Genomic DNA, 14,447 nt, shown 5'->3' with positions numbered 1-14,447 from the left:
GAGACACAAACCACAGATATACAGTGGTGGTCAGTATTCTGATCTATGGAACATGGCCACTCACTGTCAAGGATTGAAAAGATGTTGTACACCATTCCAATGAAGTATCACCAAATGAACAAAAACATCAAACCAACATGAATTCAAGTATAGATCTATTTTCTAACTTAACAGGTACTGTGCTTTCAAATGGTTGCCCTACGCTCTCCAAGGTGGCATCATCATATGCACCAAATACCTACCAACTTCCCTGCAAAAATCACTTTTGACTTCGACCCAATAAAAGCAGGATGGGGAAAAAAATCTACAAGACTTAAAACACAAAGGTTGGATGGAGCCAGACGCTGGTCCCTCTAATCCCAGAATATACCGGATTTGGCTAGGGACACAATATCATGGAAGCACATCATGCATTTAGTGGCCTCTGTGCTGTCCAAAAGTATGAGAACAAACCTAATCTAACCATTGCCCAATAGGCTTCTTCTATCTGGGGGAAATTTACAAAAAACACAGTGGTGTTGATGTCAGAATAATGGCAGCCATTGGGTACATGAAGTTCTAGCAGCCAAACCCATTTTTACCTCCATTTGAATTGAAGTTGCTCATAAGGAAGAGTAATAGAAAAGGTAATAAAAAGTGATCCAAGTCAACAGAGTTGTCAGGTGAACAAATGAGAATTTTTGGTAAGTTTTTCCTGTGCAGGCAGCCACTTCACAGTGCTTTCCATTTGAGGATCTCCTCGTGCTAATATGAGCATTAGTTAACTTAGCCTTTCCATTGATTTCTGTGAGCACTGGGTCGAGCCTTATATGAGGTTAATACTTTTTCTATCTTAGGTACTTATATGGCCCCCAATTACTATGTATCTGAGAGTTTCACACACTCTTTAATGTATTTGTCTGCACAACAACCCTGTGAGGTGTGTAAGAGCTATTATTCCCATTTCACAGATGGGGAACAGAAAGATAGAGAATAAAGTGGCTTGCTCAGGGTCACACAGAAAGTCTGTGGTGAAATAGGATCTGACCCTGGGTCTCCCAAATCCCAGGCTACAACTCTAATTTCTCTCTCTCAGATTTCAGGAGAAATGGTCCACTGGTTCAAGTGTTATGGTCAGAAAGAATTCTTAATCAAGAATCTCTCTATGTATATTGTGTCATATCTGCTTCCATTACTGGCCTAAAAAAACCCTAATGTTTTGTATGAGAACAGTGCAGAATCAATATAGCTATGGGAGAGTGAGCAGGACTTTTCTGGCAAGCAAATCACCAACATTATTAAATACAGCTTGACTTTCATATCCCAGGTTGAGTTCACAAGAGTAGAAGTTAAAAGCCATTTTGTTTGTAAGAAAGTAAAATATGCACAACCGTTTCCCCGCAATGCCAATTTAGCATCACTTTCAGAGTAGAATCACTCTTTAATCTAGCTGTTCAAACTGTTTTGTGCCCATTCCGAACACAGAATGATTTATATCTTCAGTTACCTCATCCTCCCCTTTTAGTAACAACGGAATTAACTATTCCTAGAAATATAAAAGCAGCAGATATTTGCAACTGGAAAGGGATATCTCCTAAAAAAACCAATATGGTTGCTTTCAACCCCTGCTCCTAGGTAGCCAGAATCTAGCTGGTGCCTCCTCCCATTTACCAATACAGAAGGGGCAGAGTGGCCATGACTCCAACAGTGATTCGCAGCCCATGGTTGAAAACTCATTTTAGAGCAATTATTTTAGGCTGCAGATTTTGTCAGGCATCATATTGGTTTGTGTGATTTTCATATTTTTAAGTTCTCTCCATAACCATAAAGATTAGAAACTTTAGAAAGAAATTACACATCACAGGTGTGATGTGTAATTCATAAAGTTGTGTGTAAAAAAGGCAAAAATGGGGGCTCTTGGTTCCACGTGCTGTGCAATATTGCTGTTTGTACATATTCCCTTAAATTTGTGCACAGAGTTATCCCCCAGCTGGAGGTATAATCACCTCTTTATTATGCCTTGCAGCTGTTACTCCCACCTTCTCTGATCAACTGTCACATTCCAACTGCCACAGAAGCTTTAGACTCCAACATTCCATCTGGTTCTCAGTGGCCCAGTGATGACTGAACTGGGTGATAGTCTAAACAAAAAGAACTCTCAGCCATCCTTGTAGCTGTTTCTATCTCTTCATATTGACTCAGACATTCTAGGCTTCACAGTGACAATCCTCTAAGATCTGTGCTCCTTTCAGCTCGTGGTGATTGTGAGGTGTAAGCTGTGGTGAAGGACTGTGTGTGTGTTAGGGGTAAATTGTGTGTTCTGGTTGTACTGCTCTGTGGGTGGTTCTGAAGAACTAAGGAAGCTGGGCCAAGTAATCCACCATCTGTGCACACTCCTTCATACAACCAATGAAACTGTCACATACAAATTAGCTGCAGAGCAAGGGTAATAATAATATATGGAAATATTCCTATCTCATAAAACTGGAAGGGACCCTGAAAGGTCATTGAGTCCAGCCTCCTGCCTTCACTAGCAGAACCAAGTACTGATTTTTTGCCCCAGATCCCTAAGTGGCCCCCTCAAGGATGAACTCATAACCCTGGGTTTAGCAGGCCAATGCTCAAACCACTGAGCTATCTCTCCCCTAAAGGAGTGGTGCCTGCTTAAGCCACCTCTTTGGGTATGTCTACACTATGGGATTATTCCGATTTTACATAAACCGGTTTTGTAAAACAGACTGTATAAAGTGGAGTGCATGCGGCCACACTAAGCACATTAATTCGGCAGTGTGCGTCCATGGTCCGAGGCTAGCGTCGATTTCCGGAGCGTTACACTGCGGGTAGCTATTCTGTAGCTATCCCATAGTTCCCGCAGTCTCCCCCGTCCCTTGCAATTCTGGGTTGAGATCCCAGTGCCTGATGGGGCAAAAATCAATGTCGCGGGTGGTTCTGGGTAAATGTTGTCACTCATTCCTTCCTCTCAGAAAACAACGGCAGACAATCATTTCGTGCCCTTTTTCCCTTGATTGCCCTGGCAGATGGCATAGCACGGCAACCATGGAGCCCGTTCAGCTTTTTTTTTCTTTACTGTCACCGTGTGTGTACTGGATGCTGCTAACAGAGGCATTACTGCAGCACCACACAGCAGCATTTGTTTGCTTTTGCATGATAGCAGAGACGGTTATCAGTCGTTCTGTACCGTCTGCTACCATTGTAAATTGGCAGTAAGATGATGGTTATCTGTCATTGTGTACTGTCTGCTACTGTCATGGGTGCCCCAGCTGAGGTCGGCCGGGGGCGCAAAGGCAAAACTGGGAATGACTCCCCGAGTCAATCCCTCCTTTATGGTTTCTAAAAATAGAGTCAGTCCTAGAATATGGGGCATATTGCCTAGAATATGGGGCAAGTGTATTAGAGAATCAGTGTATCAGAGAGCACAGCTGCTCCGTGTCAGATCCTGCAGAAATGATGAGCTACATGCCATTCATGGGGGGGTGCCCCTGCAACAACCCCACCTGTTGCTTCCCTCCTCCCCCAACCTTCCTGGGCTACCGTGGCAGTGTCCCCCCCATTTGTGTCATGAAGTTATAAAGAATGCAGGAATAAGAAACTGTGACTTGTTAGTGAGATAAAATGAGGGGGCGGCAGCCTCCCGGTCCTATGACAGTCCAGGCAGGACATTAAGCGGTGTGGAGGAGAGGAGCCCAGCATGCCGCTGCTATGATAGTACAGGCAGGACAGAATCTTTTCTTTACACAGGAAAGGGAGGGGGCTGATGGAGCTCAGTCCCCACTTGCTATGATGAAGATGGTTACTAGCCGTTCTGTACCATCTACTGGGAATGACCAGGAATCATTCCTATTGTTACCCAGGCGCCCCCGGCTAGCCTCACCTGAGGCCAGCCAGGAGCACTCACAGGCTGATGGTGACGACGGATAGCAGTCATATTGTACCATCTGTCACCGGGGAGGGGAGAGGAGCGGATACTGCTCTTCACTGCTGCAGCATCGCGTCTACCACCAGCATTCAGTAGACATAGGGTGACACTGAAAAAAGTCAAGAAACGATTTCTTTCCCTTTTCTTTCACGTGGTGGGGGGAGGGAGTAAATTGACGAGCTATACCATGAACCATGCTGGACAGTGTGTTTGAACCTACAGGTACTGGGAGCTCAGCCAAGAATGCAAATAGTTTTCGGACACTGCTGTGAACTGTGGGATAGCTGGAGTCCTCAGTACCCCCTCCTTCCCTCTATGAGCGTCCATTTGATTCTTTGGCTTTCCGTTACGTTTGTCACGCAGCACTGTGTAGCCTGGAGATTTTTTTCAAATGCTTTGGCATTTCGTCTTCTGTAATGGAGCTCTGATTGAACAGATTTGTCTCCCCTACAGCGATCAGATCCAGTATCTCCCATACGGTCCATGCTGGAGCTCTTTTTGGATTTGGGACTGCATCACCACCCATGCTGATCAGAGCTCCACGCTGGGCAAACAGGAAATGTAATTCAAAAGTTCGTGGGGCTTTTCCTGTTTGCCTGGCCACTGCACCCGAGTTCAGATTATGACCGCTCTGGACAGCAGTGGTGCACTGTGGGATACCACCCGGAGGCCAATACCGTCGATTTGCGGCCACACTAACCCTAATCCGATATGGTAATACCGATTTTAGAGCTACTCCTCTCATTGGGGAGGAGTACAGAAACCGATTTAAAGAGCCCTTTATAGTGATATAAAGGGCCTCGTAGTGTGGACGGGTGCGGCGTTAAATTGGTTTAACGCTGCTAAAATCTGTTTAAACGCATAGCGTAGACCAGGCCTCAATCACAATAGTCTAGGACTCTTGGCACAGCAATAGATATATGCCCCACTGCCACTGTACACAACACTGGTGTAATCTGTAAAGTCAAAATGGCTAAGAAGTTAAAAACTGGACAGTAACAGACCACGAAAGCCAGTGATGATTCAGCCTGGTGCTATTCTGTGCAACGAGAATTCTCAATCACACTTGTAGCTGCTTCTATAGCTTCACACTGATTCTACAGTTATAAAAGGTTTCAGAGTGACACACAGAAGAACTTTCCTGGAATTATGTTACACAGATGAGAGAGTAAAAAAAGGGGAGAAAAAGGGAGGCTGAGAAACCTTCAACTACTGGCTTTCTTCCCCTATGTAGGAGAAGGGAACATCTTATTTCTTCAAATCTTATAAATGCCAATATGGAACATCAAATGAAAAGTAAACTTGATTTTCCCTGCAGGCCAGCCATTACAGGGCTACCAATTCAGATGACGCCCCTTTCTCCTTGATTTGTGTCCTATGTGGATTAGATATAAACATCCTTTGATTTAAACACCTTTGACCTTTACTACTGTAAGTTCCTTATCTGTATGGGGGGGGGGGTTGTTTTGTTTTGGTTTTTTGTTTGTTTGTTTTTTGGCTATTTAAAGTGTGAAAAAAAGAGAACAGGTTTAGGGGAAAAAAAAATCAATTATCCCCAAGAATCACAAAGGGCCATTTAACATAGGACCATTGTTGCTAGCAGAGCTCAAAAAGTGTCCAAAAATATTACATTTCCTTTTGACTGTAACAAACATTCTTTCCCAAAGAAAAAAACAACAGGGCAGCAAAATTCCCAGTTGCAGAACAACGAACTAAGGATCCAGTCACAGCATTGTCTGAACTGATAAATGATAATGCTACTGTCTAATAATATGGAAATGCACAGCTGCTATCTCATAAAATTCCCTCTCAAACTAGGATTAACAGATCCACTTGCAGAAAGCATTTCTATTAAACTTTGTTCATCAGTTCCTAATATATTTCTCCACAACAGAATCTCATCTTAACAAATGCCAAGTCACTTTTCTTCAGACATCGATTTAGTAACCTGATTTTCCTCCTAGACATCCAGCAAAGTTCAGTAATATACTTTGTGAATGAACAGTGAGAAACTGATGACTTTTCCCCAAAGAGATTATAAACCCAGAAGGGACCATAGTGATCATCCAGTCTGACTTCCTGAGGAACACAGTCCTTAGAACTTCCCTGAAATAATTCCTGTTTGAACTAACAATAAACAGATGACAGCATTTAAAATTGCATTTATTAAAAATTCTGAAGCAACTTATTCTTTAAACACAAAAATAGGGGTGTTGGTCCTACTGTCCTGGTCAAATTAAAATTCTGGTAGTTACATTCTGCCCATCTGTGTTACCCGTACATTTTCAACCTGATACAGCATTCTGTTTCAGTTCTTGTCCTAAACTGATGTGCTATGTTGTATAACACCCTATTCACATTACAACCTAGTAATGGCCACATTCCAAAGGGCCACTATAATCAGTTTAGATAGTATGCTATGCATTTTATTCATTCAAGACAATCTCAGGTGCTGTGCAAGGGTTTAAGGCAGAGAATGGATATTTCAGCAATGTGTGTAAGAAAGAATTAAAATTTGATCATCTGACACAAATTAATCTAGTGAAGAATTGGCCTAGCTTTGTTACAGGTTTTGTAATTGAGGATAGAGAGAGAGGAAGGGAGCAGGAACAGGAAAGAAGGGGAAGAGGAATAAGTCACCTGTCTAGCCATGATGAATAGTTTGGGGTGTGTAGGGACCATGGTAAGGTGAGTTTTAAGGATGGATATGGAGGAGGTTAAAGTAATAGGTATCTTAATTTTATCTAGGATTTTTCCCATGCATGAGGGCCAGACTAAGAGAAAACATGGAGATGTTTAGGAAGAAAGCTGAATGGCGGACTGTAGAGGCTGGGAATACTGGCAGAGCAAAGGCAGGAATCAACTTCACAATAGGTTACTACCTCACCTAGGGCTGGACTAAGTTATGAAGTATTTTAAAGCTGAAGCAAGAGCTTATATCTGATGTAGGTGAAAGGAGAGCCAATGTAGGAAGAGTGGGACAGATTACCACAGGTCCTCCAGGATGTAAAAAATAGCAGATGGTGAGTAAGGCAAAACAATCAGGTTATAAGCTTCTCATGGTATAATCCCCACTCTGAACCTTAGCGTCCAAAAGATGGGGTACCAGCATGAATTTCTCTAAGCTCAATTACCAGCTTAGTACTTGTAGCGCTGCCACCAACCAGGAATTCCAGTGCCTGGTACACTCTGGTCCCCTCAGAACCTGGCCCAGGGACCCCCAAGACCCAGACCCTCTGGATCTTAACACAAGGAAAGTCAACCCTTTCCCTCACCATTGCCTCTCCCAGGCTTCCCCTCCCTGGGTTACCCTGGAAGATCACTGTGATTCAAACTCCTTGAATCTTAAAACAGAGAGGAAAATCCACCTTCCCCCCTCCTTCTCTCTTCCCCTCCCAGACTCTCCCTCAGAGAGAAAGTAATCCTAACACAGAGAGAAATTACCTTCTCTCTCCCCCTTCCCTCCTTTCTCCCCACCAATTCCCTGGTGGATCCAGACCCAGTCCCCTGGGGTCTCACTAGAATAAAAAAAAACAAACAATCAGGTTCTTAAACAAGAAAAGCTTTTAATTAAAGAAAGAAAAAACAGTAAAAATTATCTTTGTAAATTTAAAATGGAATAGGTACAGGGTCTTTCAGCTATAGACACTGGGAATACCCTCTCAGCCTAAGTATACAAGTACAAATTAAAATCCTTTCAGCAAAATACACATTTGAACTCCTCCCAGCCAAATACATATTGCAAATAAAGAAAACAAACATAAGCCTAGCTCGCCTTATCTACCTAGTATTCACTATTCTGGACATATAAGAGACTGTATCAAAGAGATTGGAGAGAAACCTGGTTGCACATCTGATCCCTCTGAGCCCCCAAAGTGAACAACAACCGAAAACTAACAGCACACACAAAAACTTCCCTCCCTCAAGATCTGAAAGTATCCTGTCCCCTGATTGGTCCTCTGGTCAGGTGACAGCAAGGCTCACTGAACTTGTTAACCCTTTACAGGCAAGAGAGACATGAAGTACTCCTGTTCTATTAACTCTTAACTATTTGTTTATGACAAAGCTCCTGAGAGAAATATCACTGCCAGGGGAGGCTTGCATATTCTGGGTCAAAATGGATTTTCTAGTGGCCAACAGACAAAAGAAAGATTTTTGAATAAATAGCCTGAGTTTCAATTGATTCAGGGCCTTCTTTCTGATCCAACATTCAGACAGGACTTTCTGTCCAAAGATGGGGAGGAACCTACAATCTTTGCGGAAGGGTTGGAAGAACTTGACCTACTAGAGCCCCACAGTATTTATGGGTGACCTATGGTAAGCTTTTAAAAAAATACAAGTTCTTATACACGTTATGTTTTCACTGTATTGCTTTTACCTTAAGAAAAAATGTGCTTGTTCAGAAGAATCTGTGTAGTAACTTATAACTGTGGGTAGTATAGTTAGCATAGCCTTTGGAGAGAAAGCAAAGTACAGGCACTGGCCTATTTAGGTAGTGTGTAAATCCAGGGAGCTGTGCAGTCTTAAAACTCCTGGTCAGGACAGAGTAAGATGCAAGTCTCTGCCCAGGAGAAGTGATGGCTAGGAGCAGGAAACCTTTAAGTAGGTGCCCTCAAGGGACCAAGGAAAGGGAATACAGGTGCAGCTACCCTCTGACAGCCTATTTTATTATTTTTAAAGATATGTTGTCTCTGAAGTGCTTTGGCTCCAAATAAATGATGCTTTGTTTTAGGAGGCTGCTTGATTATTGATTACATGACCATTGCCCCAGAGAGAGAACAGAATAGCAGGGTCTGGACACAAGTCAAACTTGCTGAGGTGATTACAGTTGATACACAGAACCTGCCACCTCATCTGAGCGTGGGAGAATTGGATGATTCCATCTCAAGAGAAAAGTGACCTGAGGGCTGAGACCTAGAGGGCATGTACACGCAAAAAACCAGGAGGAGCCAGAGGTACAGTCTGCCTGGGAATTAACAGCATGTTCAATAAATCTGAAGATGAATGGAAGGAAAAGGGATTGGGTGATTATTTCAAAGAAAGGATCAAGAGTGAGTTGTTTTAAACTAGAGAAGACCAAAGCATGTCTGTACTGGGAGGAAAAGGAACCAGGTGAGAGCAAGGGGCTGACAAGAAGAGAGGCGGTTAGAGCTCAGCAGGAGAGAGAGAAATTAGCAAACAAGAAGGATGGGGTCACTTGGTCTCTTCTATTCAGTCTGTCTTTTCTGTCCTCTCCCAACAAGGGATGAAATGTTCCAGGGCTGCTCAGAGATCCTGACAGAAAGACTAGTATGAAAATGTTTGTGTCACTCTCGTGTTGTAGAGGAAGGATAGTGTGCTGCAGCAGTACAGGCACAATCCTTCTATGTGAGAGTTTACCAAGAAGTGGTTTCTGTACTCATATGGAGCAAGAAACTTTCCTACACTCCTGAACTTAATTTAGCTCTGAGTAATGAAATTTAATCTTCGTATACCCAAACACATACCTTAAACGTTCATATCCATCCCAAAAGCAACAAAGTAACACACACATCATGTGAAACTATTATAGAAAAAATGTTCTCTGAAGACCAGAGTTTTGAACACTAAAACCATCATCAGTGACAAGGAGCTTAGTATTCTGCACTGGACATTTTCCAGCATAAGACCTATAATTTGGTACAACTTAAATTAGCCATCCTGGTCCTATGATGTCAGACGACAGAAATATTAAGGATGTTACAGTTCCAGGAGCATCAAGAGGGGCCCTGTTTCTAGAGTTCAAAGCTTTCCCATTTAGTGGTGTCTCCTTCCCTGACCCATTCTACCACTGACTACAGTTTGTAGTTTGCACAGAGCACAATCCCTTAAACCCCGATCAAGGTATTTACTCTGATTCAAGTGAAATTGCAGAGGCATAAAACAGAGAAACGATGAATGAGGAGGAGTGAGGGAAGCAACATGGGGGCACTTTCTTACCAAATACCAGGGCACCCATTTATACAAAACCAACACCTTTGAGTCTCTCCTCTGAATACGTTGCTCCTGCAGTATGATAATTAAACACATTTTTCTGTAAGACTGAGTGGTCCCTCAGTTATTCAGATCTTCTTCACTTCAGTTTGGTAAGATGCAAAGGAGAAACGCTCTTTTTCTGTCTACAGTCCTTCTTGGGGCTTAATTTCCTGCAACTCTGCCAATGAATTTAAGCAATGCCCAACCACAGCAAGACCCACCAGTCACACTCTTCCATGAGCAGTCAAATTAGCCACTACCCTCCATCCCCAACACTATCATTTTAAAAACACATTAGCAAAACAAACAAGGGGCAAAAAGCTTGTCCTCTTCTAAAGTAGAGATGTGGCAATAATGTTCTGCTACTGCAGTAGCTCTACCACATATATCTTTTGCAGCAAAATACTACTAAATAATACACTTTTGAAATTAAAAAAAATGCCAGAAAAATTTCACTGGATGGCCAGCACTAGAATAATGAAATACCTTTCACCATATTTCTTTCACTGCTGTAAAAGCTTGCTAAGAAATGATACAAGCTATTTCTCTGTAGAACATTCAGATTTATACAATGAAGCTTTAGTTTGCGCTGTCTCCAAAATTTGCCTAGTTTTTTACTTCTGACTTCAACTGGAATAGACCTGGGGCAGTTAAGGAGACTAAGGCCACGTCCAGACTAGGAATTAAAATCGATTTTAGATACGCAACTTCTGCTACGAGAATAACGTAGCTGAAGTCGAATTTCTAAAATCGAGGTACTCACCAGTCTGGACGGCGCTGCATCGATGTCCGCGGCTCTCTGTGTCGATTCCGGAACTCCGTTCGGATTGATGGAGTTCCGGAATCGATGTAAGCGCGCTCGGGGATCGATACACCGCGTCCAGACTAGACGCGATATATCGATCCCCGAGCAATCGATTTTAACCCGCCGATGCCGCGGGTTAGTCTGGACGAGGGCTAAATAAGCAAACAGACACTGCAACAGAAGGCCTCCTCCTCACCCCACCCCCCCCTTTTTTTTTTTTTTTTTGCATGTTACAAAAAGTAGTTGAAGGAAGGAATCTTTACTATGAAACAGATTCTTTAAGAAGTACTTAGCCTTCCTAGGAGGAAAGCAAACTAATTCCAAAGAGAAACACCCTGACAAACTATATAAGAACCTAAAGCTACTTACAGTACTTGTACCATGAGCTGAGGTAAATTTAACATGAAAAAAACGAAGGCTCTCAAGGATCTGAACCCCACAGTTTACAAACTTTTTAAACATCAGTTTACTTCTGACACTGGCGAACAGTCATGTACACCTTTCCTATGAAAAGGCAGGTTCTGGACCAGACTGCTTATACAGTATTTACAGTTCCACTTTTTCTTTAAAAAGATCAATGGCTTTATATAGCGTACAAAAAAGGAAATATATGCCAATGGAATAGTACTGAAATGCTAAGCAATCAAAAATCCATCACATGACACTAAAAACTACACTTTAGCTTTCCATTTTTCTTTACACAAGGGAAAAAATGGTTACACAAAACAGAATAGGCATTCCAGTGTAACACGGACTGCAGAAAACCAACATATCAAAATACCTGCAGCGTTTCCTGAAGCATTTCCAGTGAAAACCCTAATGTTGTATTTTAAGTTGTGGGCTTCAGTGCGCAATGAAAAAAAAGAGAGAGAGAGTGATCACAACTCCAGGAAGGTTTGGTCTATTTTAAAAGGCCACACTCCCATCTCCACCCTCTGCAAAACACTCCTGAAATAAAATAGCCCACACCTGAAAAGCAATCCTTCATATATCAAAAAAGGATTTGCAATCCTTCGTATATCCTCCTTCATATATCAAAAAAGGGTTTGCAAATAGGTCAGCACATAATGTACAAAACTGAAACAGAAAATTGATCACATCTATGAAATCTATTTATATTTTAGTGAGTTTAGGCCTCAAAGTGTGCCAAACTGACAACCATACAGACTGTAGTCCTATCTGAAAATCAGCACAGCATGAACAGCAGGACAAATTTCCCTACACTATTCCAAACCTTGAGCAGGATACTCCACCTCAGGAAATTGAAGAGCAGCTTAATCTCCATGGCCACTCAGTTCCTTCTGCTGAGAATTCAAAGAGTAACTGTGACATGAATACTGTCTAGTTTGACAGAGATCCCCAGCTCAGTTCACACAGACCGAAAGTCATTGTAATTAACTACTTTATCATCACCAAACTGATCTTGTCTCAAGCTAGCTATTTAGGAGGTGTACTATATTACAATGCATTACCACTCCCTTAATCTAGGCCTTCACTAGATGTTTTTTACACCATATTTATTTCCATAATATTTATTCTGCTCAGTTCCATTTGTAACCTCTAAGGACCACGCTAAATAAAGATATATATAAAACATTCTCAGAAAAGCTATAGCAACCTCTCCTCCCCTAAACATACATATAGAAGCTTTGCATGAAAAAAAACTACACACCAGTATAAACTAGTTACTGTTCTGAGCCCGGTTGAGTGTAGATCAGGGGTCGGCAACCTCTGGCACGCAGCTCACCAGGGTAAGCACCCTGGCGGGCCAGACCAGTTTGTTTACCTGCCGCATCAGCAGGTTTGGCTGGCCGTGGTTCGTCGTCCCAAGCCAATGGGGATGGTGGGAAGTGGCACGGATGAGGGATGTGCTGGCCGCGGCTTCTCGCCACCCTGACTGGCCTGGGATGGCGGATCAAGGCCATTGGGAGCCGCGGTCAGCTGAACCTGCTGACGCGGCAGGTAAACAAACTGGCCCGGCCCGCCAGGATGCTTACCCTGGCGAGCCGCATGCCAGAGGTTACCAACCCTGGTGCAGATCCTAGCAAAAAAGAACAAATACATTCAAGGTCAGGTTTTGTGGATACAGGAGTTTCCAGTTAGCTCTATTTCTAGAGCTGTGCAAGTATCTTCTCACAATATGACCTGGCTAAAAGAGGAAAACACAATTTCCAGTTACTGAAACAAAGTTATGCCTCACAGTGGAAGTGCTGCTGACAAAGTTTCTATTTAGTTTGTCAAGTCATTTGGTCTCCCCTTGCTTATGGCAAGTAAGCATTCATCAGTTGTATTTAGTTTACAGATCATTATACCTCTCAGAAGTTGTGAAGATACTGATTTTGATTTTTCCATCATCAGAATACATCATTTCTTCAAAGTTCTACTGCAACTGTAACCAGCTAATACATTTCAATTGAAAGTGATTTAATGTCTACGGAAGTGGATAGTGAGACTACCAAAAATGTTAATAGAGAGCCTGATTCTGCAATCCCTGCTCATGTACCAAAATTGTCTCAGTGTAAGAAATGCAGAATTGCACAAATAGTTTGCCTATTGATGACTAAGAAAGGTGTTTCCTCCTCTGTAGTAACCTGCACTGAAACTTGAACACAGAGAAGCTGATTGACCGTCTTTTCATTTGGAGAATCTTTGCAGCAGAAAACAGACCACCAAAAGTTAACTTCAGAAATCAAATTAAATGACAATGTTCACAGTACATCACAGAACATAGGATATAAATACAAACATACACAAAAATAGCTGTATACATTTATTACTGCATGTGCTTATTTTTATAATGAATAATGTGTATATATGATATACACAAAATTATAATTAGGATTGTCAAGCGATTAAAAAAATTCATCACAATTAATCACAGTTTTAATCACACTGCTAAACAATAATAGAATACTTTTATTTAAATATTTTGGATATTTTCTACATTTTCAAATATATTGATTTCAATTACGACACAGAATATAAAGCGTACCATGCTTTGTATTATTTTTTATTACAAATATTTGCACTATAAAAAAAAAAAACAGAAATAGTATTTCAGTTCACCTCATAGAAATATTGTAGTGCAATCTCTATCATGAAAGTTGAACTTACAAAAGTAATTTTTTTTAAGTGAACTCAAAAATAAAACAATGTAATATTTTAGAATCTACAAATCCACTCAGTCCTACTTCTAGTTCTTCCTTTAGAAGAATCTTGAGGCACAGCACAGGCAGGAGGGATCAGTTCCCAGAGTGAGGGACTCACTGGAGGCAATGGTGGGTTCAAGATCCCTACCTGTCCACCGGTGCTGGGATGGGAGCCACTTCCTCTTCTCTCCTCTCCTTCTTCTTCTCTTCCCACCCTCCAGAGGCAGATTGGGTTACTGCATCTGACCAGACACTGTCAGGTTCCTCTGCAGCCCATGCCTCCCTCCAACCAGATGTATGCTATTAAAGCAGTTTAAAAAATTAACGCATTAATTTTGTTTTCAGTTAACTGCATTCATTAACTGCAATTAATTGATGGCCCTAGTTATAACAAATATTTCAATGGGAAAAAGGCAAAGAAAGAGGGATAAGAATGGAATAAAAGAGAGAGAGACTCATACCTACCAATTTCCATCCCAAATTCTCTCCCAAAGTGACTGAAGTTTGATCACAAATTAAATAGAGAAATTTAAGCTATATTGGCAATACTCTACAGCTCACTTTTAGCTTCTGTACTCAAACT

The 14,447-nt window shown here is 41.8% G+C and overlaps 1 protein-coding gene across 1 annotated transcript in view; it reads right to left on the bottom strand.

Moving 5' to 3' along the window:
• Window positions 1-14,447, bottom strand: part of SGMS1 (sphingomyelin synthase 1) — a 207,219-nt gene that overhangs the window by 156,903 nt on the left and 35,869 nt on the right. Inside the window, exon 2 of the mRNA XM_030568771.1 lies at window positions 14,013-14,164. The gene's annotated coding sequence lies outside the window, so the exon portion shown is untranslated. The remainder of the gene's footprint in view (window positions 1-14,012; window positions 14,165-14,447) is intronic.

The sequence above is a fragment of the Gopherus evgoodei genome, chromosome 7 (assembly GCF_007399415.2).
Source record: "Gopherus evgoodei ecotype Sinaloan lineage chromosome 7, rGopEvg1_v1.p, whole genome shotgun sequence".
Classification (NCBI taxonomy): domain Eukaryota; kingdom Metazoa; phylum Chordata; order Testudines; family Testudinidae; genus Gopherus; species Gopherus evgoodei.
This window is presented reverse-complemented; position numbering and strand designations above follow the sequence as displayed.